Below are 25743 nucleotides of genomic sequence, written 5' to 3'. Positions count from 1 at the left end.
GTCTCCCAGGTCTGCTCATAGAGGGTAACAAAATCACCAGAGGAACAATCTCTAAACAGAGACAACTATAACAACTAACTCCAGAGATTACCAGATGGCGAAAGGTAAACGTAAGAATCTTACTAACAGAAACCAAGACCACTCACCATCATCAGAACCCAGCACTCCCACTTCGCCCAGTCCAGGGAACCCCAACAGACCTGAAAAGCTAGACCTGGATTTAAAAGCATATCTCATGATGATAGTAGAGGACATCAAGAAGGACTTAAATAACTCACTTAAAGAAATACAGGAGAACACTGCTAAACAAGTAGAAGACATTAAAGAGGAAACACAAAAATCCCTTAAAGAATTGCAGGAAAACACAACCAAACAGGTGATTGAATAAAATCATCCAGGAACTAAAAAGGGAAGTAGACACAATAAAGAAAACCCAAAGTGAGGCAACGCTGGAGATAGAAACCCTAGGAAAGAAATCTGGAACCATAGATGCGAGCATCAGCAACAGAATACAAGAGATGGAAGAGAGAATCTCAGGTGCAGAAGATTCCATAGAGAACATCAGCACAACAATCAAAGAAAATGGAAAAGGCAAAAAGATCTTAACTCAAAACATCCAGGAAATCCAGGACACAATGAGAAGACCAAACCTACGGATAATAGGAGTGGATGAGAATGAAGATTTTCAACTCAAAGGACCAGCAAACATCTTCAACAAAATTATTGAAGAAAACTTCCCAAATCTAAAGAAAGAGATGCCCATGAACATACAAGAAGTCTACAAAACTCCAAAACAGACTGGACCAGAAAAGAAATTCCTCCTGACACATAATAATCAGAACAAAAAATGCACTAAATAAAGATAGAATACTAAAAGCAGTAAGGGAAAAAGGTCAAGTAACATAAAAAGGCAAGCCTATAAGAATTACACCAGATTTTTCACCAGAGACTATGAAAGCCAGAAGAGCCTAGACAGATGTTATACAGACACTAAGAGAACACAAATTCCAGCCCAGGCTACTATAACCAGCCAAACTCTCAATTACCATAGATGGAGAATCCAAAGTATTCCACAACAAAACCAAATTCACACATTATCTCTCCATGAATCCAGCCCTTCAAAGGATAATAACAGAAAAAAAACAATACCAGGACGGGAACCACGCCCTAGAAAAAACAAGAAGATAATCCCTCAACAAACCTAAAAGAAGACAGCCACAAGAACAGAATGCCAACTTTAACAACAAAAATAACAGGAAGCAACAATTACTTTTCCTTAATATCTCTTAATATCAATGGACTCAACTCCCCAATAAAAAGAAATAGACTAACAGACTGGCTACACAAACAAGACCCAACATTTTGCTGCTTACAGGAAACTCATCTCAGAGAAAAAGATAGACACTACCTCAGAATGAAAGGCTGGAAAACAATTTTCCAAGCAAATGGTATGAAGAAACAAGCTGGAGTAGCCATTTCAATATCTAACAAAATCAAATTCCAACCCAAAATAATCAAAAAAGACAAGGAGGGGCACTTCATACTCATCAAAGGTAAAATACTCCAAGAGGAATTCTCAATTCTGAATATATATGCTCCAAATAAAAGGGCAGCCACATTCATTAAAGAAACTTTAGTAAAGCTCAAAGCACACATTGCACCTCACACAATAATAGTGGGAGACTTCAACACACCACTTTCACCAATGGACAGATAATGGAAACAGAAACTAAACAGGGACACAGTGAAACTAACAGAAGTGATGAAACAAATGGACTTAACAGATATCTACAGAACATTTTATCCTAAAACAAAAGGATATACCTTCTTCTCAGCACCCATGGTACCTTCTCCAAAATTGACCACAGAATTGGTCACAAAACAAGCCTCAAGATATACAAAAATATTGAAATTGTCCCATGCATCCTATCAGATCACCATGGTCTAAGGCTGATCTTCAATAACAAAATAACTAATAGAAAGCCAACATTCACGTGGAAACTGAACAACACTCTTCTCAATGATAACTTGGTTAAGGAAGGAATAAAGAAAGAAATTAAGGACTTTTTGGAGTTTAATGAAAATGAAGCCACAACATACCCAAAGTTATGAGACACAATGAAAGCATTCCTAAGAGGAAAAATCATACCTCTGAGTGCCTCCAAAAAGAAACTAGAGAGCGCACACATTAGAAGCTTGACAACACACCTAAAAGCTCTAGAACAAAAGGAAGAAAATTCACCCAAGAGGGTTAGAAGGCAGGAAATAATCAAACTCAGGGGTGAAATCAACCAAGTGGAAACAAGAAGAACTATTCAAAGAATCAACCAATCAAGGAGCTGGTTCTTTGAGAAAATCAACAAGATAGATAAACCCTTAGCCAGACTCACTAGAGGGCACAGGGAAAGCATCCTAATTAACAAAATCAGAAATGAAAAGGGAAACAAAACAACAGATCCTGAAGAAATCCAAAACACCATCAGATCCTTCTACAAAAGGCTATACTCAACAAAACTGGAAAACCTGGATGAAATGGACAAGTTTCTAGACAGATACCAGGTACCAAAGCTAAATCAAGATCAGGTTAATGATCTAAACAATCCTATATCCCCTAAAGAAATAGAAGCAGTCATTAATAGTCTCCCAACCAAAAAAAGCCCAGGACCAGATGGGTTTAGTGCAGAGTTCTATCAGACCTTCAAAGAAGACCTAATTCCAGTTCTTCACAAACTATTCCACAAAATAGAAACGGAAGAAGGTACTCTACCCAACTCATTCTATGAAGCCACAATTACTCTGATACCTAAACCACAAAAAGACCCAACAAAGATAGAGATCTTCAGACCAATTTCCCTTATGAATATCAATGCAAAAATCCTCAATAAAGTTCTTGCTAACCGAATCCAAGAACACATCAAAACAATCATCCATCCTGACCAAGTAAGTTTCATCCCAGGGATGCAAGGATGGTTCAATATATGGAAATCCATCAACGTAATCCAGTATATAAACAAACTCAAAGACAAAAACCACATGATCATCTCGTTAGATGCTGAGAAAGCCTTTGACAAAATCCAACACCCCTTCATGATAAAAGTCTTGGAAATATCAGGAATTCAAGGCCCATGCCTAAACATGATAAAAGCAATCTACAGCAAACCAGTAGCCAACATCAAAGTAAATGGTGAGAAGATGAAAGCAATCCCACTAAAATCAGGGACTAGACAAGGCTGTCCACTCTCTCCCTACCTATTCAACATTGTACTTGAAGTCCTAGCCAGAGCAATTAGACAACAAAAGGAGATCAAGGAGATACAAATTAGAAAGGAAGAAGTCAAAATATCACTCTTTGCAGATGATATGATAGTATATATAAGTGACCCTAAAAATTCCACCAGAGAACTCCTAAGCCTGATAAACAGCTTCAATGAAGTAGCTGGATATAAAATTAACTCAAACACGTCAATGGCCTTTCTCTATACAAAGGATAAACAGGCTGAGAAAGAAATTAGGGAAACAACACCCTTCTCAATAGTCACAAATAATATAAAATACCTTGGTGTGACTCTAACTAAGGAAGTGAAAGATCTGTATGATAAGAACTTCAAGTCTCTGAAGAAAGAAATTAAAGAAGATCTCAGAAGATGGAAAGATCTCCCATGCTCATGGATTGGCAGGATCAACATTGTAAAAATGGCTTTCTTGCCAAAAGCAATCTACAGATTCAATGCAATCCCCATCAAAATTCCAACTCAATTCTTCAACGAATTAGAAAGGGCAATCAGCAGATTCATCTGGAATAACAAAAAACCTAGGATAGCAAAAACTCTTCTCAAGAATAAAAGAACCTCTGGTGGAATCACCATGCTGGACATAAAGCTGTACTACAGAGCAATTGTGATAAAAACTGCATGGTATTGGTATAGTGACAGACAAGTAGACCAATGGAACAAAATTGAAGACCCAGAGTTGAACCCACACACCTATGGTCACTTGATATTTGACAAGGGAGCTAAAACCATCCAGTGGAAAAAAGACAGCATTTTCAACAAATGGTGCTGGCACAACTGGTGGTTATCATGTAGAAAAATGCGAATTGATCCATTTCTATCTCCTTGTACTAAGGTCAAATCTAAGTGGATTAAGGAACTCCACATAAAACCAGAGACACTGAAACTTATAGAGGAGAAAGTAGGGAAAAGCCTCGAAGATATGGGTACAGGGGAAAAATTCCTGAATAGAACAGCAATGGCTCGTGGTGTAAGATCGAGAATCGATAAATGGGACCTCATAAAATTGCAAAGCTTCTGCAAGGCAAAAGACACCATCAATAAGACAAAAAGGTCACGAACAGATTGGGAAAGGATCTTTACCTATCCCAAATTGGATAGGGGACTAATATCCAATATATATAAAGAACTCAAGAAGGTGGACTCCAGAAAATCAAATAACCCCATTAAAAATGGGGCTCAGAGCTGAACAAAGAATTCTCACCTGAGGAATACCGAATGGCTGAGAAGCACCTGAAAAAATGTTCAATATCCTTAATCATCAGGGAAATGAAAATCAAAACAACCCTGAGATTCCACTTCACTCCAGTCAGAATGGCTAAGATCAAAAATTCAGGTGACAGCAGATGCTGGCGAGGATGTGGAGAAAGAGGAACACTCCTCCATTGTTGGTGGGATTGCAAGCTTGTACAATCACTCTGGAAATCAGTCTGGCGGTTCCTCAGAAAATTGGACATAGTACTACCAGAGGATCCCGCAATACCTCTCCTGGGCATATATCCAGAAGATGTCCCAACCGGTAAGAAGGACACATGCTCCACTATGTTCATAGCAGCCTTATTTATAATAGCCAGAAGCTGGAAAGAACCTAGATGCCCCTCAACAGAGGAATGGATACAGAAAATGTGGTACATTTACACAATGGAGTACTACTCAGCTATTTAAAAAATGAATTTATGAAATTCCTAGGCAAATGGATGGACCTCGAGGGCATCATCCTGAGTGAGGTAACCCAATCACAAAGGCACTCACACAATATGTACTCACTGATAAGTGGATATTAGCCCAGAAACTTAGGATACCCAACATATAAGATACAATTTGCTAAACGCATGAAATTCAAGAAGAACGAAGACCAAAGTGTGGACACTTTGCCCCTTCTTAGAAATGGGAACAAAACACCCATGGAAGGAATTTCAGAGACAAAATTTGGAACTGTGACGAAATGATGGACCATCTAGTGATTGCCATATGCAGGGATCCATCCCATAATCAGCTTCCAAACGCTGACACCATTGCATACACTAGCAAGATTTTGCTGAAAGGACCCAGATATAGCTGTCTCTTGTGAGACTATACCGGGGCCTAGCAAACACAGAAGTGGATGATCACAGTCAGCTATTGGATGGATCACAGGGCCCCCAATGGAGTAGCTAGAGAAATTACCCAAGGAGCTAAAGGGAACTGCAACCCCATTGGTGGAACAACAATATGAACTAACCAGTTCCCCGGAGCTCTTGTCTCTAGCTGCATATGTATCAAAAGATGGCCTAGTCGGCCATCACAGCAAAGAGAGGCCCATTGGACTTGCAAACTTTATATGCCCCAGTACTGGGGAACCCCAGGGCCAAAAAGGGGGAGTGGGTGGGTAGGGGATTGGGAGGGTGGGTATGGGGGACTTTTTGGATAGCATTGGAAATGTAATTGAGGAAAATACCTAATTTAAAAAAAAAAGAGAAAAAAAGAGTTCTTTTTTTTATATAATTTATTTATTGATTAGGTATTTTCCTCGTTTACATTTTCAATGCTATCCCAAAAGTCCCCAATACACTCCCCCCCCAGTCCCTCACCCACCCACCCCCACCCCTTGGCCCTGGCATTCCCCTGTACTGAGGCATATAAAGTTGGCAAGTCCAATGGGCCTCTCTTTCCAGTGATGGCCGACTAGGCCATCTTTTGATACAAATGCAGCTAGAGACAAGAGCTCCAGGGAACTGGTTAGTTCATATTGTTGTTCCACCTATGGGGTTGCAGTTCCCTTTAGATCCTTGGGTACTTTCTCTAGCTCCTCCATTGGGGGCTCTGTGATCCATCCAATAGCTGATTGTGAAAAAAGAACTCTTAATAGACGAAGTAATCATAGTTAACCATCAACAGGGGACTAATATGATTTAAAACTACAGTAGGCCGCAGGAATGGTGATGGGTGTGGGACCTCTGTATCAACATCAAACTCATCAGTAGTCTGAGATGAATGCATGAAAGCAGCACTTGCTGAGAGGTTAGAGAAAAAAAAGTGTTTCACAAGGAGAGAATAACGGCACATTTCATGGCTGTAAGAAGACCATGCAAGGCACTGGAGAGATAGTTCATCTGTTAAGCGCACTGTTATTGCTACAGAAGACCCATTTTTGGTTCCCAGCACCCATATAGTGTCTTACAACCACCCTTACATTTAGTGCTAGGGCATCAAATTTCTTCTTTGGACCACTAAGGAATGCATATGGTACACATACAAACATCCAAGGCAAAACATCAATAAACATAAAATAAAATTAATTTTAAAACATAAAGAAAGGGTATATAGCCAATGCACAAGAAAGATGGCACCAAACAACAGGAGATAAAGGGGAAATTTGGTAGAAATCATGTCACTCAGACACATTAAAAATTAGGTGTGTTTAGCAACAGGAAGTCACTGAAAGATTTTAAGAAATAGTGGACAACGAGACCTGCATTTCAGGTTTGTTTGGCTGTAACAAACAGCACAGATTGGAAAGAGGAAAAATGGATTTAAGAAATGAGCTAAGGGGCTGGAAAAAAATCAGTTGGCCAATAAACACAAGGACCTGAGATCCTCAGAACCTACAGAAATGCTGGGTGTGAGTCTGTGTGTCTGGCACTAGAGGGATAGAGATGTGGTACTCCTGAAGTCAACTGGCCAGCCAAGGCTATCTGACTAGATGTTAAGGTTAAAAAAGATACCCTGTCTCAAGGTGGAAAGCAATGGGAAATAGACACCCAACACCAACCTTTGGTCTCCCTGGCAAGTGCACACACATGTACTCTTAGCCACATAAACACACTCACATCAATACACACACACACACACACACACATACATGCACATAAAGAAATGAGTTTTCAGGGACTGAAGAAATAACTTATCAGTTAAAGTACTCATGACCCTGTCTCAGCAAGCAAGGAAGAAAGAAACAAAGAAAGAAACAAAGAAGGGCCAGGCATGGTGACACACACTTATAATCCCAGAGCTGGTGAGGTAGAAGCAGGTGAACCCTGGGGCTTGGTGACAAGTTCCAAGATAGTGAGAGACTCTGCCTCAAAGTAAATGTGCATAGTTACCAAGAAGCAACACCCAAGGTTGTCCTCTGCACTCTATACTCATACCTGCACACTTGTAAAATATAAGAGTTTAGAGAGCATTGCAAAGTCTAAGTGAGAGGTGAGAATAATTTGCAAGATAGCTCATGTGTCCTACTTAACAATTCATAAACTCTCAAGTTATTTGCATTTAAAAATTGACCTGTTTTCACAGAATTACATGCGGCTGAGCTAAAAAGAACCAGCAACAAAGAGTGAGGCACATAGGCTTCACAATGGGTTGTCATCTGATCTGGAGCTCCTGCTTCTTGAGAAACACCTTAGGCAAGCACATAGATGGTCTAAGCTGCTTCTATTTCTTTGGAGTCCACAAAACCAAACCTCCCAAAGTTGGGGAGACTGGATGTGGTCAATGCATGTGGACGCCTACTTGTATGAACAACCCATTCATGTTGAGGAAACCAGAAAGAGATATGTTAACTGGTGTCTTCCTCTCATCTGAGAGATGTTCATCTCCCTTCTGAAACCTGGTCTTCCTTCTGGAGTTTCTTTCTTAGCAACAGATACAGTAATGGAATTTGATAAGAGGCACAGAGGAAGAGGTGGGAGGGCAACAGTGGGGGTGGACATGGGACACACAGCCTGCCTCTATGGTGCCTTGGATGCCTTCCTGCTGAGTGAGACTCTGAAAGGAAGACACTCTTGCTTTCCAAATGCAGTTGGACCTGCAAGGCAGAGCGCTCTCTAGCTCCCTGTTGACTGCTCAGAGAAAGTGGATTCACTAGTATTACTGGTTCTTGAAATGGCAGAGGCAGAGTCAGCCTAGTATGATAGGGGCAGAGTGGAGTTGGGAGAAGAAATATGATTTGTAATCCCTGTCTTCTGTGATCGTGGGTGAAGCACTAAGTTACTCTCCTCCTCTATGAAGAAGAAACAAAGCTAGATTGTCTCCAACAGTCCTTTTAAGCAGAGAAAGTCTGCCATTTAATGAATTTCTCAGGTGACTTTAAAAAGAAACATTCTCTCATATATTATATCCCAACTGCAGTTTCTTCCCCCTCCTCTCCTCCATCACCTTCCCTCACCTCCATATATACCCCATCCCACCTCCTTCCCTCAGACAAGAGCAGGCCTCCCAGGTACATCAACCAATCATGGCATAACAAGCTACAATAATACTATGTGCATACCATCACATCAGTGTTGGACAAGGCAACCCAGTAGGAGGAAAAGGGTCCCAACAAGCAGGCAAAAGAGTCAGAGCCAGCCCCTGCTCCCACTGTTAGGATTCCCACAATGAAGCCAAGTGATTGAGACATGACATATATGCAGAGGACCTAGGACAGACCAGTAAAAGCTCCTTGATCTTTGCAATACCCCCATTATTCCCTGTCAGTTGCCCCTCACACCTGGCTTCTCTTAGACATCTCAACACCAGTTTTCCACTCTTTCAACTTGATTTGGATTGCCAAACACAAGTATATCCTTTCATCCACACTGGCCAGGCACACATACAGCTCCCTTGCTCAACACTTAGAACATAGCGAGGCTGTAATTCAAAATATAGACATAAGATACAGGTTTGTTTGTTTGTTTTCTTGAAACCAAATATCTATTCAATCTGCTAAATAGGGATTTCAGGGGGAAGAGCTCTAGGAACACCCATTTGTTACAATCCAAACCACAACACTTCCTTTAGTATTAATGACCAAGTAGTTTGAGAATCTCACTTTTTAAAAAAGGCATCTTTCTCAAAGTCCTGTCCACAGATTACTTTGCAGGTCAAGGATCTAAGATGTTTGCTAGAAACAACAGCAAGTGTGGCCAAGAAAGAATCCATCCTGAAACAGTTGTCAAAGTGATTCCACAGCGACCAACTTAACTTGTAAGAGAGTTTATATATGTTTACTAAGGAAGTCATCATTGTATAGAAGGGCAAGGTTTACAAAATGACATAGAAAAGATGAGGAAATGTGAGAGTAATGTAGTATAGTTTCATTGTTTTCACTTAGTTCCTGTTACAAGCTGTGAAGGAAGCCCTGTAGCCTGCATTGTACAGTCAAGTGAAACATCCTTAAGAGTTCAGGTACTTCCCTACCCCCAAGACTAAAAAATTAATAAGTGCATGGATTAGAACCAAAGAGCTAGGATCACACAGCTAGGAAACAGATTGCACTGCTACTGAAAGCTTAAGAGTTGAGTATACCTCTTAACTACACAATTAGCTAGATCTTATCTGATGAGGCAAATTAAAAATATGTCAAGTTCCTGTTGGCTGGGTATATTGGTTACTCTGTAAATGTTAAGGTCATGAATACTAAAGAACAGTGATTTGAGAATTTCCTGGGATCATAAAAAGATCTTAAGCAGTTATTATTCCAGGTCAATACACCCACAGACACAGATGTTTGCAGTTGTGAAGTCCAAACATATGAGGTACAGATTTCCGAGCCAGTGAGAACCTTAGCTAATGGCCTTGACTTCTTGATCTCGTTTCCTTAGCATTTTTCAACCTGTAGCTCTTGAGCCTTTGGGGATTGCATATCAGCTATCCTGTACACCAGGTATTTACTTTACAATCCATAACAGTTGCCACATTACAGTTAGGGAGTAGTAATGAAACAATTATATGGTTGGGGGGTGGGTATCACCATAATAGAAGGAAGTGTATTAAAGGGTCACAGCATTAGGAAGGCTGAGAACCACTGCTCTACAGCATGGTCCCTGGATCTGTACTCTTTACCTTGATGTATATCCACACAGGTTTTTTTTTTTAATAATAAGGTGTAAAAAATGGTATCATCACAGATAACATTTGCACAACAGGTTTCTATTTTTTTTTCTCCCTGGTACCTCTAATTTTACCTAATAACACATCTGTCAAAATACATGTTCAACCTTAAACTCCTGATTGTGTATAGGATGGGTCAGATTGCACTAGATTTTGAACTGAACCATTAAACTTAATTATCATACACAGCAATAGGCATTTGAGAAATGTGTTGAAACTGAACAGACCTTAGCTGTGTGAGATGCAGTATGAAATGTTAAATATTTACTAAAACTGTTAAGCATGCAAAATGCACACCATATGACTTTTAAATGTATAAACACACATATCCATGTATCCATGCTCTGTCTCTTCCTTCCTACTTGTGCCATAGCTGTTCTAAAACATGTGGATATAAGGTATGTCACTTGAGTAATAGGTAACATGCTGACCTCATAAAAAGTACGGACACAGATACACACAGGAGAAAAACATAATTAAAGGACATCAGGAAAGAGTAATTGGCCAAAGAATAAATGCAATATTCACTAGTTTTACATACACGTGCTAAAAGATTTTTTGATTGGTGTTTGGTTTCTTTCATAATATTCTGTTGCTATTTTGAAGAGTGGTAAATTTTGCAAATTTTCATGTCAATTCATATTGTGTGGCTGTATTTTGCCAAAGGAGCTATTTTTCCCCAAATTTGTATCTAATTTCTTTTTTTTTGTTTTTGTTTTTTGTTTGTTTGTTTGTTTGTTTTTTGAGACAGGGTTTCTCTGTATAACCCTGGCTGTCCTGGAACTCACTTTGTAGGCAAGGCTGGCCTTGAACTCAGAAATCCACCTGCCTCTGCCTCCCGAGTGCTGGGACTAAAGGTGTGCGCCACCACGCCCGGCTGTTTTGTTTTGTTTTTGTTTGTTTTTTTGTATCTAATTTCTTAAGTAGAAAAAAATTAAAAGGATACTTACAAATCTGTGGTTAAAATGTGCTGTTGTTTCTAAGACAGGTGAAGGATGAGCCGAAAGGGAGTCTTTCCTGGAAAAGGAAAAGAAGCAGAGAAGAAAAATCTTTGAAGAACCAGAAAAGAGGATAATTACATGAGTAACCAAATTTGAATATTTTGGATATATGTTTTTTAAAACAGGGTCCAAGAAATAAACATTAAGATTTTCCTGGCCTCCTTAGGGAAACCAGACCCTCTGAGTCAATAGAGATACTGTGTGTTGAAAATCAAAGTGATTGCACTTCCAACACCAGATGTACTGAAGATATCAGCTACAAAATCTAGCAGGTGATTACTGCCTTAGTACTGATCAAAGGCAAGTTGAGAAAAAAAATCATCTCATAGACACAACACATCACAGTCAACAGTTTTATTGCCATTCACAGAACAATCTTGTAAAAAAAATACTTGGCATTGCTATATTTTTGAGAAGTTGTAACTATGCATATCAAACATTTAGGATGTGAGTATGAAATGTCTCCTACAGGCTTGTATATCTGAACTTTTGGTCCCCATCTGTAGGCAGAACCTTGACTGTGTGACCTGCAAGTAGGGCCTCTCTAGAGGGGGATAGATCACTGGAAGTGGGCTTTAAGATTATAGTCTGGCCCCAGGCCCATCTGGCCATCTCTTCTTTATCAACACTATGAAGCATCAGCTCTCACTATCTGTGATGCCTGCGGATGTCCCATGTTTCTTGGAGTGATAAATTGTAGTATCCACCTAACTGGTGACCCCAGTTAAGTCTTCCTCTCTTAAACCTCTTAAACTGTTGTTATTTCTATCAGGTATTGTTCCACAGCAGCCAGAAATGTAAGAGAAACTGAGACATTGTATCCAGGTGCCTAGCACAGATATGGAAACCACAGAGAAGGAATCCAACCATCTTCATTCCAATTATGGAAATAAACTACACACATTGAATTCCTCTTCAAAGAATGGCCCCTGGATCTTGGTTTAAACACACGTTGCAAATAGGGTGGGAAGTAGTAGGAATATGACTCACCAGTGTTTCCAAGGCAATAAGGCATGTAAGTATCCTTACAAAGCAGTCAAGTATCCTTATGTCCCAGTTAATTGCCCCGTTTTCCATCCTATGTTATCTCAACTATCTCATAAATTATATTCTTACATGCCTGCTTGTTTCCTGAAGATTCATTCTTTACCTACATATTGGGTGGAATCATTTTAAAGTAAATCTGCTCATATTCACCCTATGACTGATCATTTCTAGACTTCCTATCTCTACATAATCAAGCTCAAGACCCATTACTTGGTACAAGTTGTCCCATAGGGATTAACTTCATTCTGAGTTTCTCCTTGCTTTTCACTCAAATCCAGTATGCATCAGTGCTAAAACTCTGATGCTGTACTCAAGCATTGGGTCTATATTTGCCTTTGTGGCTGAGGCTCTTTACCCTCAATTTTCTCTCACCACTTGCTGGCATCTACTCATCTATTCTGGGTCAATTTGAGCACTCCTTCACAGAAGTCTTTCACATCTCTTCAAGACTAGGTTGAGCAGTACATCAATTGGACTTACCCCATGCATTGTACATTTCTTCGAACTAACTGCCTTTCTTCTCATGTAAGTTTGTTTTTAAACACTTCAAAGACATAAAACAGTAACTCACTTGTCTTACCCCTAGCACACTTTTTCCCAGGTGGTGGGGAAAAATGCAATAAACATTTTGCCGAGTGTCAACACGCACAAGGTACATTTTAGACTTGCAGCTATCCGACTGCATACTTCCCAATCTTAAAAATCGAAAGAGGACACTTTTGAGCCTTGTTCCTATAACCAGCTTCTCACATGGTTTTGTATTGTTCCAATCACTCAGGGACAGTTTCCCTTCAGTTAAGCCTTATATTTATAGGCCAAACAGAAGGAAGTGAGGAGAGGAAGAGAAAAATAAATCATGCAACAGTCATGTGGGAAGTAGCAAGAAGATAAAAAAATTATGAACTTAAACATTTATAGACTCTAATGCCTATATATATCACTAAAAATCCAAAATAAGGAAAAAAATCTTCCTAACTCTACTTTCTTTCTTTAGCCATTTGCATGTAATTCTTGGCAAAGATCCAGGAGAAAGTAAAAACAGAAATTCACTATTAAGTCAGTTAGATAGATCCATGCCTGTTATTTATGTTTTCAAAGTGATGATTAAATTCTATTAAGTTTACATGCTTTCTAGAATGAAATTGAATGTTACAAATTTTCACCTACTCTGTCCATGACAGGACAAGACCATGAAATATGAATAGAACAATTTATTTCCTCTTGGCTTCCTTTTGACTAATGTTACATGCAAAATACTTCTTCAATGGACTTTGAAAATAGTTTTACACCCATTACTTTGACTTTTCATATATCAAAATTCAGATAAAAATGGGTAGATTAACAGTGAGCAAACAGAAATGTAAATGAAAAGTCCCTAGATGTAATCTCAGAAATGGGCAATAAAAACCCACCAGAAGGTGAAGATAGTAAAACTATTATAATGAAGAAATGACATGCTCGTTCCCTGTGAATAGCAACCCCCCTACCTGCCCATGCCTCTAGAGAACAAGAAAGCTTAGCACAAAGACTAGTACTGTAATTCCTGTGTTGGTAGGTGTGGTCATCGCAAAGGACTATTTCATTAACATGAATTGTGAGGAGTCTATGTTACTTCTAGATCACACTCTGAAAGGAAAGCAGTCTTATCCTATTTGCAAATTGGACTGAATGTGTGGAGGGATTCCTTGATCGCAAGGTAGACAAAGACTCTCTCCACTGCAAATAGTATGAGAAGATGGGAGGAGCTTGTGGTACTGTCTAATCATTGTATATCCTTGATCACATGGTAGAACTGTCTGGAAGGAGAAGCTCAGCTTATACTGTGGTTAAGCCACTGCTACTTTGTGGCTTTATTTTAACAAATACATATGGTAAGAAAAGCATTTTAAAAAGTTCATGGAAAGTAGTCCTATGAAATACTGGATGAGGGTCAGCCTGATCTAAAACCATGTAAACATGTTCTAGGCTCAGGGTCGATGGAAGAAGGACAATAGTCAAAATGACAGGAGGAGAGAGTAATAGAGAGCGATATCGAGATTATTAGCAATTAGAGTAGAAGAGACAGGGACGTACTCAGACAATAACTGGAGCCAGGAGTCTGGGACTCAGACAAAGGAGCAAATTGAAAAATGGAAGATCAACATTTTTTTATAGTTTATATAGTTTACAAATGAGAAGAGAATGTCAGAATAAAAAATATGTACTGCCTGTCCAAAGCTTAATAATGGAGTGTTTGCACACTAATCAGTAAGATGCAGCAAAAAGATCAGCACAGGAAAATATACAGGCATTTCTTACATGGGAGTACAAAATGATTAAAAACAGAATAGAATCAACTCCAGCTGGCAAAGACATTTGAAGGAATGTCATGTTCTGGATATTTAAATTGCATGTAGAGATCTGCTGGAAAAATAAAACAATCATGTCTTGAAACAGAACAGTGTTCATCAAGGTTCTGAACAAGCCAAGTTCAATTTCAGAAATCCTAAGAGAGACAGAACAAGGACTGTAGCATCTTCTCCTTTTGCAGGAAACCCTCACAGTAGAGGAAGAAGGAGATGAGGTGAGAGAATAGAGGCAAAGGCAGCAGAGGCATCTTAGCTCTGATAGATGTTACCTCTAGGATACTGCTTACCTCAGAAATGACAAAATCCTCCTCGATCTTTATTGTTTCGTACATTTTACATTTAAGCCTTAAAGTTAAAAATATATATATAACAGTTTATAAGAATAAAATAAGCTGCCTCCTGTAAGAAACAGGCAATAGTTTGGGAATTTATGTCATTTGTGAGATTTATTCCAGTTGCTGGACAATCACCATTGTTCTAGAATTTTTAGGGGATGTTACACTGTGTACCCTCCAAGTCCCATCTTTCTACACCTAACTATGCTATCGAATAAAGATAGAATACTTCAGGAAGGAATCACAGCAAAGATTTCTGTTTCTCTTAGTACCATGAACTTCAGATTGATCAAGTTTGTAAAGACTGCTTCCTTTCTTGCAAAAACACATGGTATAAACACACACTACAGCTGCTCAGGGGGAACATTTAGGAAGTCTCTAGGATTTTCTTCTGGAAGCACTGCATTTCCATTGAAATTGCTCACACTAAATCTCTTTGTCTGAGAAACTGATCTTCCTTTCCGTTCCTTTGAAGAAAAATCTGGTAGTAATCTCTTCCTCTTTGCATAGTGACTGCGTTATCCATGGTCTTTCTGTCTGGGATGGTGGGGGTGGAGATTTAATTGTAGTTTTAAGCTTTCATGCTCTACTTGAGTTTTATAAGTTCTCAATAGTGGATCATGTTTGGGATCCCACACCTCTTCACTATGGTGTTTGTTTTGTTTATCTTTTTTTAATATAATGATTAGACATTACTTATCATTCTTCCAAGTGAATGCAGGGTAGGAAGACCCAACCTAAAATGATCTTTCCAATATAAGTACATGCAGAACACCCAGGCAGCAGCTGCTATAAAGCACTAAGTTAGCTTGTGGGGAGTGAGAGAGCTTTCTTTTTATGTTGAATTGCATAAAGAAAGGGCACACATGGATGGAAGATGAGCCTGTGGTAAGTATGGAACCTGTGATTCTTGCATCTTTAGAGTTATATTCTGACCTTCAAGTCACTCAGCTCAGACAGAAAAGTTCCTCTCCTGACCCCAGGACGCGCCACATAATAAACAAAGCACCAAGTAGAGCAGCAGGCTCACATTTGTTATAAATTGCTCAGTGTTTCTTAATGGTTACCAGCAAAGCTTCAGTAAAAGCACACATTTTAAAAGCTTCCTCCTCTATATCCTATGTAACATTCTGACTGTAGTTAGTTTGTAAATGTCTCATATCTGCTGCATAGCTTCCAGTATCTTTTTATGATAGAATTTTATTTTGCTTTCAAAAGTCAACAAATTAAGTGATCTATTACCGTTACAAATAAAATAAAATAATAAAATAAAAATTAGGTAACTTCTGGAATCTTTTGATACAGAAAGAAAAAAAAAGGACAAATAGATTTGGGTAACAATTGTGCATTATAGTTGAAAAATATCTCCATGGATAATTATAAACTTAATTGAGCTAAAATACTAGATATGCCACCAATATTGTTATATCCAACCTACCAGATTTACCCTTTGTACCTGATCATTCGTATTCATAAGGGAAAGAAACAAGTGTCTTAGACACAAAACTGTATACCTCTACTTCCTGGGAAAGAAGGAGGCAGGAAGTGTTATTGCCATGATTTTCCTGATGATGTGAACTGCATCTCACTGAATCTTTACATAATACACAAGAAAGTACTAATAATATCAGATACCTGAGGGAACCTTCAGATCTATATGAGTCAGTGCGAAGCAGAAACAAGATTTGAATCCAAGTCTGCCTACCACAAAGTCACACTGACTGATGACAGGAGAAATAAGTAAGTCAACCTAGAAGCCATATGATACACATATGGAAGTCAGTAGGAAGTGGGACTGATGAATTCTATCTCAGTGGCTGCTTTGGATAAGGTTCTGTATTATTCAAAGATACTTCTATTTAATGTTATACTAACATTACTATATTTTAAGACCAGATGTCCCATTGTTGTGGATGGCCCTGGTGTTGTTGTATTTTGATGTTAATTCTGCCTTCCCAGAATGGGTTGTCTGGAATGAGGAATGAGCCATGTACTCAGGTGGCTTCTTGTGAACTATCCCCTAATGAATAAAGGCATCACTAGGCAAGTAGACAGGACTTCTGGGTTGGAGGGAGGAAGAGAGGAAGCAGGAGAGAGTTAGGGGCCTTTGTGGATGGGGATTTTGACAGGACAAGCTGTAGCTACTAGCATCTCCTGGATTAGACGGCAAATCCTGGCAGATTCGCCACCAGAGGATTTAGATTTAATATGGTTTACAAGATTAGAATTCTAGTTGTTGTGCCCAGAGATTGAGTTACTATTGTTTCTGAACTAAGTTTGTGTGGTGCTTTTCTTCACACAGCACCTCGATTGGGTTCCAGAGAGAAAGGTACAGCAGCAAAGCCTTGGTTTGCCAGATGTGCACCACAAAGGCTGTGGGGGTTTGGAAGCATGGAGCGGGTGTGGTAACGACCTGCCAGTGGGAACTTAGTGAGCTGAGTGGAGAGATTTTGGAACTCTGAGTCAGAGAGTCTCCGTGAGATAAGAACTGGCCAGCAAGACCACCAGGGCTGAGAGTTGCTGGGTATAGCGTGGGAACTTGCCATTCTTTTTAATATTCCCCACAATATCCCATCCCTACTTTTGTAACATCAGTAACCTGCCCAGAGGAAGCTGATCTGTTTGGGAAAGGCCTATCAATGTGTTCCATGGCAGCTGAAGACAACCAATCACTGTGTGGTCATTGAGCTCAAGCCTGACCCTTGGCTTTTTGAGACCATTGTTCTGTGTGTAACTTAGAATATATTACAATCTTGCTTCAAAAGTTCCACTTCTGCCTCCATGCTTCTGAGTACATCCTGCTTTGAATCATTTATAAAGGGATGTTTGATAAGCATGGGATTTTAATAAGAATCATCCTTGAAAAGTAAACTGAAGTTAATACTGTTGTTTTGTTCATCAACAAAGCAACTTCTATTTTCCATGCTTGTCTTCATTAAGTTGCATAGCCTAGTTTTGTTTTTTGTTTGGTGTGTGTGTGTGTGTGTGTGTGTGTGTGTGTATGTATGTGTTGTCATAATTTATTGTGATTTTACTGTGCTTTTTTTTTTTTTTAAATCATATATATGAGCCCAAAGACCAAAAGCTTAGGCCTAGTGAGTAGTCTCAGTGGTTCAGAGAACAAAATATACACTGCTCTTGCAGAGAATACAAGTTCTTATTCCCAGAACCTACACCATGTGACTAAGTCCAGCTCCAGGGGATCTGATGTCCTTTTCTAGGCTTCCAAAGCATTATGCTCTTGTAAACAAACCCGCACCTGCCATATTCACATCTCTAACTGAAATATTTCTGAATAACAAAATGTTATCTTTTCTAATTCATAGTCTTTCTAGAACTGGAGAGTATGTGACAGCAGGCCATAACAGACAGCTGTACAGAATACAATCACAGCTGTCACTCACTACAGTTGCATGGAATGCAATCACAGCTGTCACTGTCTATAGTTGCACAGACTGCCAAAACAGCTGTCACTACAGCTGCACAGACTGTCATCACAGGTGTTACTGTCTACAGCTGCACAGACTGCCATCACAGCTGTCACTGTCTACAGCTGCACAGACTGCTATCACAGCTGTCACTCACTACAGCTGCACAGACTGCCATCACAGCTGTCACTCACTACAGCTGCACAGCCTATCATCACAGCTGTCACTCACTACAGCTGCACAGCCTATCATCACAGGTGTTACTGTCTACAGCTGCACAGACTGCCATCACAGCTGTCACTGTCTACAGCTGCACAGCCTATCATCACAGGTGTTACTGTCTACAGCTGCACAGACTGCCATCACAGCTGTCACTGTCTACAGCTGCACAGACTACCATCAGAGCTGTCACTCACTACAGCTGCACAGACTGCCATCACAGCTGTCACTCACTACAGCTGCACAACCTATCATCACAGCTGTCATTGTCTACAGCCACACAGACAGCCATCACAGCTGTGACTCACTTTGTCCAAGGAATATTCTCAGCTCAATTTAAAAATCATTGATGTCATTGGGGTCCAAATTTAGAACTTAAAAAGTTTTAATATGTTTTCCACAAAGGTATATCCTCCCTAGAACAATGGTTATGAGACAAGCAAAGTCCTAAACATTATACTAAATATATTTGCTTTTGAAAATGAAGTAACTTACATTGACAGAATTTATCTTAAGATAGTAAATTAAAAGGCAAAAGGTTGGGATGAAAATTTTAAAAGGCAGAAAAAAACAGTGCATATAGATATAGATATCTGTATATATATATATATATATAGATAGATAGATAGATAGATAGATAGATATAGAAAATGTAAACCATCTTTCTCCCAAATTATTGATAATGACTACACGCCTAATACATCTTATCTAAATGTATACTTCCTATAAGAGCATCTTATCCCTGTATCAGGAATTATCTGGCTCTGAGAAAAATAGCAGCTCTGGTAGAGATTCACTAGAGCTACTTCTTAAAGTTGCCATTCCTACTAAAAGCTGCACTTCCAAAGTCTCACGCTGCTGTAGGAGCTGTCAGTCGCCAGCCTGATAGGCTGGCTGTGTGACTGTTATTCTCCTTGTGTTACAACACATCATACTGAACTGGTTTAAATCCCATCTTTAAACACAGGAATGGCCACACAACCAGGAAAATGCATTCATTTTGCAAAATAAATTATAAAAAATAAGTCATTGATGCAGAAGGACCTTGTGATTTTCAGTTGAATGATCCCACCCACCCTCCATGGTTCCCTAAGGGGTTCTCAGTCTAGCATATATCAACTGTAACAGAAATATCAAATTTAGTGTCATGAGTGGAGTGGTACCTCTCAAAATGATATTTAAGGTCATAACCATTAGTGCCTCTGAACACCATTAAATTTGAAAGTAGTTATTGCAGGGTACCCAGGGTACCCAAATAAAGAAAGATCCCAATAGAATAAGATGAGCCATTAAACAAGTATGACTGTTGTCCTTATAACCCGGGAGGAAATAGTGTTTCATCTCATGACCTGCAGGTATTAATTGATATCAACTAATCACCATGGTGGCTGATACCCAGAACAAAGCAGTATGTTGATAGCATTAGAGCATTATTTTCTTGTTATTTTCCCAAGCAAAATCAAATGGAAGAGAAATGATACCAAAATGGCAAGAGAGTGATGAGAGCAAGGACTGAGACACTGAGTTCCTGCTCTAGCACCCCCACTAGGGGTAGCGAGACACAACTGCTAGGACCAAGACATCTTTAAACAGTGTTAACTCCACAGTTGATGACCTCTGTGCCACTGACAAAGAAAATCACCGTTGGTGACCTTCAGTTTACAGATGAGTACCATGAGACTCACACTTCACTCAATCCATACAGCATGTACGCAGTAATGGCTAGGAAAGTCACTACTTAGCTCAGTGTTGGTACAAACTGGCACTTTACTCATGGAAGAGATAACCACCCTCCCAGAGACTCTGCTTCTTCTCTATTAATCAGAAGGAAATCAGGTGAATAGGAAAATGAATCAATTCTAAAAAATATCCATAGTGCCATGCAAACTACTTCTATAATTGTACTATACCCAATTGGAAATTTTTATTCTTTAAAACTTTTCAAATTTTGTTGACAGAAATATTTCTAAAATAAATTAATTTTCATCTCCTGTTTGTTCAGATACTGACATCTACTAGCAATATCTGTTTAGATGATATTGGGTAGGGTAATAATTTTTGATCATTGGGCTGCCTTCAGCTTGTATAAACATTAAATATCATTAGATAACTAATTTGCATTATGCTTTAATATACAATAATAGCAATTTCTTGTTAAGAGCATGCTTATCTCATAGTATTATCATGCTTTAAAATTTTGCTTCATCTTTATATGAAGTTCCATACATCCAAAATATCTAGCTATGGTAAATATTTTCTCTTAGGGGAAAATATATAAGCTATATATAATTTGATATTTCTCAATTGTTCATAGACAATCAAGTGTTTAAATCTAAATATAATTGTTCAAAAATGATAGATTTCAAAAGATTTTAAGATCCAGAAGTGGATAACACCAAAGAAACACTATTTTTCAGACACATCAAGACAAATGCACGTATGAACTAACAGAAACTGTAACAGCTCAGACAAGAACTGCATATGCTTAAATCAGACAAGATCCCAGCACAGATGAGGGCAAGCAAACAGAAAATCCCAACTCAAGCCAAGATGCTTTTTGCAATTGATCCCATAGAAGAAGAAAGACCAGTCTGCTTCTATGAAGTGATACTGATTAATCAATCACACCTCAGGACATACTCGAGACTTAGGAATAGTTTGCTATCACAAATTGAACTCCACACCTTTTGTAGTTTGGTTTGGTTTCCCTGTGAAACATTTACCAAGGGGATAATTACTAAGCCATTTAAAAATGAAATTATAAAATTTACAAGTAAATGGATGGTGCTAAAACAAATCATCCTAAATGAGGTAACTCAGACCCCAAAAGACAAAGATGTTTTTGCTTATATGTGGATGTTAGCTTTGAAACCTTCAGTCTGTGTGCTAGAAGCTAAATAGTCATAGAGATTAAGTACCTCATAAGGGACCAGGTGGGGTGGAAGGGCTGTCCTAAGTAAAGAGAAATAGAATATACTGTTATGGAAAGATAATAGTGAAAATTGAACAAGAGGATTAATTATGGAGGGGATAGAAGAGAGAGGTAAGCAAAGGACTATAAGGTGGGAAAGCTAACACCAGAGGCCTTTTGAAAACCCATGTGGAAATTCACTGCTGTAGAAGTTTCTATATATGAAAGGATTCTAAGTGGAGTCACCAAATAATAACGGAGCGAATAACCCAACTAGACTTCTTATGCCATTAAGTAAAATGTCAAGTGTCAAGAATGGGTTACATTTTGTTAAGTCATTAGTCAAAGTGGCCCCACAGAACCACTCGAAACATCACAGGCTGCTGGTTTCTCTCCAAAATCTAGTGGTAAGGCCCTATTTCCAAATGCAACATTTACTTATGTCATGAAAAACAGGGGGAAAACCCTGGTGTGTAACTAGAGACTTCATCTCTACTGAATAGTAGTGTGGTACTAGAAAGTACTCGGCATGCTACCAAGAAGGAATAGCAATCATCCACAACTCCCAGATCCACATCCTTCAACATGCAACAGTAATCTGCCTGCAAGCTCAAAAGTGGTACAGATGTGATGGGAGGAACCATCTATTTCTTACTCATTGAAGTAAAGGCCCAATAGAACTCATATCTGACATTGCAAAAGTGGCCAAGAACTTGGGACTAAGTAAGCCATGGTTCTCGGAGAAAAGATATTATAAGCCTGCTAAAGAAACCTAGCAATGCACAGTCAGCTATTGATTGGATCATAGGGCCCCCAATGGAGGAGCTAGAGAAAGTTCCCAAGGAGATAAAGGGATCTGCAATCCTATAGGTGGAACAACAATATGAACTAACCAGGACTCTCCCCCCCCCCCCGAGCTCGTGTCTCTAGCTGCATATGTAGCAGAAGATGACCTAGTCGGCCATCAGTGGAAAGAGAGGCTCCTAGGTCTTGCAAACTTTATATGCCTCAGTACAGGGGAATGCCAGGGCCAAGAAGTGGGAGTGGGTAGGTAGGGGAGCAGGGCAGAGAAAGGGTATAGGGAACTTTCGAGATAGCATTTGAAATGTACATAAAGAAAATACCTAATAAAAAATTGGAAAAAGAAAAAAAAGAAAAAGAAAATGACTCCTAATAACATACTGTTATACCCATAGATCAATGCCTCATGTCAACTCTTTCTTGGTTATAACACCAAAACATAATAGATAAGAAAAAGTAGAGATAAATTAATTTTCATGGAAGTGAAAAATTCTGTATGTTAGACATCAGAAAGTGAAATGACCTTCCCTAGCATGAAACTACTTGCCAATCACAGATGCACACACCACCAATAAAAATGCCAATAGATACATCTACCAATCAAGATACATTTTATAGATGCATTTTGAGCACAGAATTAACACAACTAACAAAAAAAAAAAAGTACAGGCAACAGATCTGAATGGACAGTCTTGAAGAAGAAATCCAATGTGCACATGAAATTGTATTCAGCGTTATTAACCATGAACAACATGGAAAGCAAAGTCAAAATGAAACATCACTTTGCATACACAATGACAGCTATAATTTATAAAACACAATGGCGGTGCTATCAGGCATGAAGAAAAACTGAAAACTTTATTCATAGCTGGTTAGAATGTGAAAAAGTACAATCTCTCTGGAAAGGAGCTTCGCAGTTCTTTTAACTGTTTAACACATTTGCCTAGTGACTCAAGATAACATCATCAGGTGCTTTGAATGAATGTACAGAGACTACAAGAATATCTTTATGGACTTCAATGTTTTTCAGGACTAAACAGCATTAATGGACAGCAACCACTGACATTTCTATTTTATAAATAAGCACCAAACTTTAAAACATAAAGTAAAATATCTAAACTTTCTCATGTAGAATTTTTAGGGGCCTCAAGCACCGTCCCCCCAACTCTTAGGTAGCCATCATAATGCTAAAATTATTGTCAGTTATAATAACATCATCAAGTAATTGCTGTAACACAAAGTTTTAAGTATGCATATAAGTGCTATTTTGACTGATCTCCATAATAATTTCATAGATCAAACCATATTATCTGTAACTTACATGAGCACTGTTAGTTCTTTTGCAAAGTCATGAATCAACTTAAGGGGAAGTGTTCTCAGTTTGAGGTTGTAGAGTCTTTTTTTAGCTCACGCTTTCTTGACACTACTGCATGGGCAGAACATCACAGCAGTGGAACTTGTAGCCAGATGAGAGTTGTTTACTTAATGGTGGCCAGAAAGCACAAAGTAATTCAGGAAAGAGACAAGAATAAGACACCTCGAACTACTTGTCCTACTGACCTACATTCTCTGGCTGTGCCTCGCTCTCTAAAGTTTTATTACTGCTGCTTCCAAAGGACCAATTATCTAAACGTGAGCCTGTGTGTGTAGGGGGGTGTTTTATAATTAAACTGTAACAAGAACACAAGTATATTATTCTGCCTTCCTCTCATATTTCTTGATTTTTAGGGACTTTTCCTCATTGACCCTTTAACCAAGAAGACAAAGAAGAGATGTAAACTTAAAACCTTCTCAAAAACAAAAATCAAATAAACAAACAAAAAACCCCCCAAGCCCCAAAAAGTTCTAATTTGGGTAGAAGCCTGGCTAAAGCATAAATTACAAATAGTTTTTTTTTTATATATTGTTGTTTTAAACAACTAAAAGATGCTACCAAATAGGCATTATTACATTTTCACAATAGGCATGACCATCCCTAATTCATCAATGAAAAGCAATCTTCAGACGGGGAAGCCTTCCAAATGCGCAGGCTCAGAATTGACAGTACCAAGATTTGAAGTCAGACCATGACTCCAATAAAGATATATCAACCATTGGTATTCATACTATCTAGGAGAAAAAATAGTCCATACAGGATTTGGTAATATCCATGACTTCAGGCATCACCTGGGGTAATAGAAGATATCGCTATTGTGTTTGGGGGAATGCACAGAGTGTAAAAGTACAACTAGAATTTCTGAATGTTAGCACATACACCACAACATATCTGACGTTCATCAGAGCCCATATCTTTAGTTACGTTTTTAAATGACTCCAGTGTGAGTCACTTGATTCCTGTGCCTGCAAAACTGACTTTTGAGAAATCTATTGGCTTAATGAATACACAGAGGTGTGGCTGAAAGTCGGTGTTTAAGATAGTTTTCTCTCTAGTCTTTTACTAATTAGAAATGCACAACTGAAAAAATAGATAAATACAGCTGAGTGTGGTGGCGTACACCTTTAATTCCAGCACGCAGGAGGCAGAGACAGGCGGATTTCTGAGTTCGAGGCCAGCCTGGTCTACAGAGTTCTAGGACAGCCAGGGCTATACAGAGAAACCCTGTCTCGAAAACAAACAAATAAACAAAAAAAGATAAATACAAATATAATTTGCTGTGCTGGAAGTGGTGGTGGTCACTGCAAATAAAATGCCAAGAAATTCTTACTAAATTATGGAGAGACCTGAAGCAGTATTGCAGAAAACCTCAAAATGAGAGGATCCAAATACATCTGCATTCATTCACACATTAGAACCCCTACAGAACACCACAGGAAACTACAGCCATGTCATTTCTAAGATATTACCCTATAATCAGTAATTCATATCAATTAATAGCAATTAAAGACACTACCATAAACTACAATTCTACTTCTGGATGAATAGATACAGTTTAGAGGTAAATCACTTCCCATGTATATTGAAGCTGCATGGCTAAAAATAACACCACATTTATTGCATTTTGGTGACAGTCGTGAGTGTTCCCAATGAACATATAGCCACGAGCAACAATTTCAAATGCAAGTTTTATTGGGTAAAGGCAGACACTGAGGATAACTGTTGTGGTTGGAATCTAAAATGTCATCCATAGACAAGCTCATGTTTTCAGCCCCAAGCCTATGATGCTATTTTAAAATCTGTGGGCCCAGACAGCTGAATTGAGTCACTAGGGTCTGGACTTTGAAGAGTATACCTGCCTCTAGAGGCCTCACCTTGTCTCTTCATGTGCCAAGGAAAACTAATACAGGCACAGACTTCCAACAACCAGGCCTCCTCTATGCCTTCCCCACTTTGGTGGACTAAGACATGGGAAACCATGAACCCACCCGCCCTTAGATTGCTTCTAGGCAGTATTTTGTCATCTTGAGGAGAAACATAGCTATTATAATAAAGTAATCAATGGAAAGCTTGGATAAATGTGCCTTCATCTAACTAGGAGCTAGCTGGGATAATCCCGTAATAAGCAAAAGAGAA

General features: G+C 38.9%; 1 protein-coding gene across 3 annotated transcripts in view; it reads right to left on the bottom strand.

The window, feature by feature from the left end:
- The window catches only part of Pkib (cAMP-dependent protein kinase inhibitor beta), a 97997-nt gene that overhangs the window by 40468 nt on the left and 31786 nt on the right, over positions 1–25743 (bottom strand). For all 3 annotated transcript variants that reach the window (XM_021174711.2, XM_021174714.2, XM_021174710.3), the window contains exon 3: positions 11093–11159. The gene's annotated coding sequence lies outside the window, so the exon portion shown is untranslated. The remainder of the gene's footprint in view (positions 1–11092; positions 11160–25743) is intronic.

This window comes from Mus caroli, unplaced genomic scaffold, assembly GCF_978045245.1.
Source record: "Mus caroli unplaced genomic scaffold, Mus_caroli_1 scaffold_9, whole genome shotgun sequence".
NCBI lineage: Eukaryota > Metazoa > Chordata > Mammalia > Rodentia > Muridae > Mus > Mus caroli.
Note: the sequence above shows the minus strand (reverse complement) of the source record. Positions and strands in the feature narration are given on the sequence as shown.